General features: G+C 45.5%; 1 pseudogene; it reads right to left on the bottom strand.

The window, feature by feature from the left end:
* On the bottom strand, window positions 1446–3341 carry Gm8366 (predicted gene 8366; annotated as a pseudogene).

The raw sequence follows: 3663 nt of genomic DNA, 5'->3' as shown, positions 1-3663 counted from the left end.
AGGACTTGTAAATCTTTAGCAGTGTTCTCCTGTATTTCTTTAAGTGAGTTATTAAATTCCTTCTTGATGTCCTCTACGATCATCATGAGATGTGCTTTTAAATCCGGGTCTAGCTTTTCGGGTGTGTTGTGGTGCCCTGGAATGGGCGAAGTGGGAGTGCTGGATTCTGATGATGGTGAGTGGTCTTGTTTCCTGTTAGTAAGATTCCTACCTTTACCTTTCGCCATCTGGTAATCTCTGGATTTAGTTGTTATAGTTGACTCTCTTTAGAGATTGTTCTTCTGGTGATTCTGTTACTGTCTATCAGCAGACCCGGGAGACAGACTCTCTCCTCTGAGTTTCAGTGCTCAGAGCACTCTCTGCTGGCAAGCTCTCTTACAGGGAAGGTGCACAGATATCTTGTGTTTGGACCTCCTCCTGGCCGAAGAAGAAGGCCCAAAACAGGACCTTTCCCAGAAGCTGTGTTGCTTTGGCAGTTCCCAGAAGCTGTCAGCTTCTGTGGTGCAGACTCTCACCTGTGCAGACTAATTTCCTAAGTTTGGCAGAGTCCCAGAACCAAGGTGGCGCCTGCAGCTCCTGAGGCTGAGGCCTTCTGATCCAGGTGGACATCTGTCCTCTGGTCGGTTAGGTGGCCGACTGTCTGCGGCCTGAAAAGGGTGCTACCTCAGCGGCTCTGTGGCTCTGCCTGTCCCAAAAGCTGTCCGGTTCTGTGGTGTACCCTCTCACCTGTTCAGACTAATTTCCTAAGTTCGGCGGAGTCCCGGAACCAAGGTGGCGCCCGCTGCCTAGTCAATTTTTTAATTAGATATTTTCTATATTTACATTACAAATATTATCCCCTTTCGTAGTTCCCCCTCCGAAAATCCCCTATCCTCTCCCCCTCTCCCTGCTCCCCAACCCACCCACTCCTGCTTCCTCCCCAGGTATTCCCCTTTACTGGGGAATAGAACCTTCAAGGGCCAAGGGCCTCTCTTCCCATTGATGACTGACTAGGCCACACTCTTCTACATATGCACCTAGAGGCACAAGTGCCTCCTTGTGTTTTCTTTGATTGATGGTTTAGTCCCTGGGAGCTCTGGGGTTGCTGGTTAGTTCATATTGTTGTTTCTCCTAGGGGGCTGAATACCCCTTCAGCTCCTAGGTTATTTTCTCTAGCTCCTTCATTGGGGATCCTGTGCTCAGTCTAATGGATGACTATGAGCATCCACTTTTGTATTAGTCAGGCACTGGCATAGCCTCTCAGGAGACAGCTATATCAGGCTCCTGTCAGCAAGCTCTTGGCATCTGCAATAGTGTCTGGGTTTTGTGGTTGTTTACAGTATGGATCCCCAGGTGGGGCAGTCTCTGGATGGTCATTTCTTCAGTCTCTGGTTCATACTTTGTCTCTGTAACACCTTCCATGGGTATTTTGACCCCCCTTCTAAGAAGGATCAGAGTATCCACACTTTGGTCTTCTCTCTTGTGGTGGTTGGACTGCAGGGGCCAGATGGATGGTTCCACTCAGGAATCACTCCCTCAGACCAGATCTTCTGAGATTCAGATGCCATAGTTGCATGTATCTTCTAGACAGAGGGGCTGGCCTCTGTGCTTTCTGGGGTATCAGTGGCTGTTGCAGTTTTCTTCTTGTCTTTAGGCTTCATGGTAGGAAACAGAAGTACTCCCTTGATTTTGATGGAATCTGTGAGAAACAGGTTGAGTTGATCCATACCCATGCCCCAGCCAGCCGTTGGGGGCAACCCATATTCCAGGGCAGCACAGAAGTTTTCATCTATGAACATGGAATCATCATCACCAGCAGACTGGGTCTTGGATTGCTCTTCAAACTGTTATTGCTGCCATATGGGATCATTCAGCTTAGTGTAGGCATCACATACATCCTTCTCAGGACAAACAGCTCAAAATGCTCAGTTAAATCCTCTTTGGAGTGGTGCCATTTGGTCTAAGGACTCATAATCTGTGGGTGATCACAGAAGAATGTAGGACTGATGCATGTCACTTCGAGGAATGTTCCAACAAGCTTATCAAGGAGCTTGGCTGTGGTCCTAGGTGGGGAGCATTCAACAGCTTTTGCAACAGAAATATCAAGAATTTTTCAAGTTTCTTCTATTTCAAAGAGACTGGTTTCTGGCAGCTTCATACCTAGGGCTTTCTCAAACACTTCTACCATGCTGATTCTCCTGAAGGGTGGAGTGAAGTAAGTTTCACAGGCTTGGACTTCTGGCCTGTCTGGGTGGCAGGTGATCTTGTAACTGCTGGTAATGCTTTCTACCATCCCTGACAGCATCTTCTCTGTGATTTCCATGAGGTCATGACTGTCTGCATAGACCATGTAGAACTCACAGGTGGTGAATTCAGAATGTGAGTCAAATCAATCCCTTCACTCCAGAACTGGTGCCCAATTTCATAAACCCTGTCAATGGCACCAACAGCCAGCATCTTATGGTAGGGTTCTGGAGCAATTCTCATACATAAGTTCATTTTCCTGCTCATTGTGATAGGTGATGAAAGGCTTGGCTGAAGCTCCCCCAGGGATGATGCTCATCATGGGAGTTCCAAAGTCCAGGGATCCCAGCTCATCTAAGAAACTTCTTATATCTGTGATTATCTTTAGAGAAGATGACAAATTTCTATCTCACAAACTCCTTCAGTATCAAGCCCAAATATCTCTGAAGAGACCTTATTTCCTTGTCTTTGAAGGCCAAAATGAAGCTGAGGCACATGTGCAAGCAGAGGGACAGAAGTGTGATCTCCTGGGGGATGGTGCTCAGCTTGCCCTTCTTGGTTTTCCCTGGATTACCCTCAACTCTAATTATATCTCCCTGATGCAGTTTTTATTGAGATGCACACATTCTTCCTCTGATTTATAATTCCTGGAGTTGGCCATGACTTGTAACTTGACCTCCTCTCCTCAAAGGTCATAGAAGATGAATTTTCCCCAGACACTCTCTTGGATGTGACCTGCCACTTATGTTGTTAGTCAGGTGATCCCCAGGCTGCAGGTGGCTGTATTCTTGAGTGAACTGAGTGAATGAGATGTCCACATGGTACTTGAGTGGGTATGAGTCCTCCACACTGACCTTCAGCTGCTGGACTTTGGATCCTGTAATATTGATTTGGGTCCAGAGTCTCCTCCTCGGCATCCACACCAATGTCAGCAGTGGAGTTGGTGGTGACAGCAGCAGTAGTCTTGTTTAGCTGTTTCTCATTGAGCTCTTTCCACTTGGCCTTTCTCTTCCAGTTTCTTCTCAGCTTTCACATGCCTCTTCAGCTCATTTTTGCTTAATTTCAACTCAACATCCACTTTGACTTTACTCTCCTGCAGTGTGGCCATTTCCCCCACTCTGTATTCTCACTTTTGAAAGTCTTTTTATTGCCTCCTAGTCTTTGCCATAATTGCATGTAAAAACTTATGTTGTGAAAATGTTTATTTCCTATTACTGTTATGCCCTGAGACTATCACCTGACTGTTTTCATTGTAGCCATCATAACAGAATTATTTCAACTACAATGATTCTGTTACAAAACCTTATACTTACTAAAAAGACAGTATCTTTTGGGAACATATTTTTAAACGAGAAAAGGGAATTTTATTGACAAAATGAACTCATATATCTGCATGTCATGTATTGTTCAAATGAAATCATACTCTGCATTTTTAGTAAA

Source organism: Mus musculus, chromosome X (assembly GCF_000001635.26).
Source record: "Mus musculus strain C57BL/6J chromosome X, GRCm38.p6 C57BL/6J".
Classification (NCBI taxonomy): domain Eukaryota; kingdom Metazoa; phylum Chordata; class Mammalia; order Rodentia; family Muridae; genus Mus; species Mus musculus.
The sequence above is the reverse complement of the archived record's forward strand: the minus strand, read 5'-3'. Positions and strand labels throughout refer to the sequence as shown.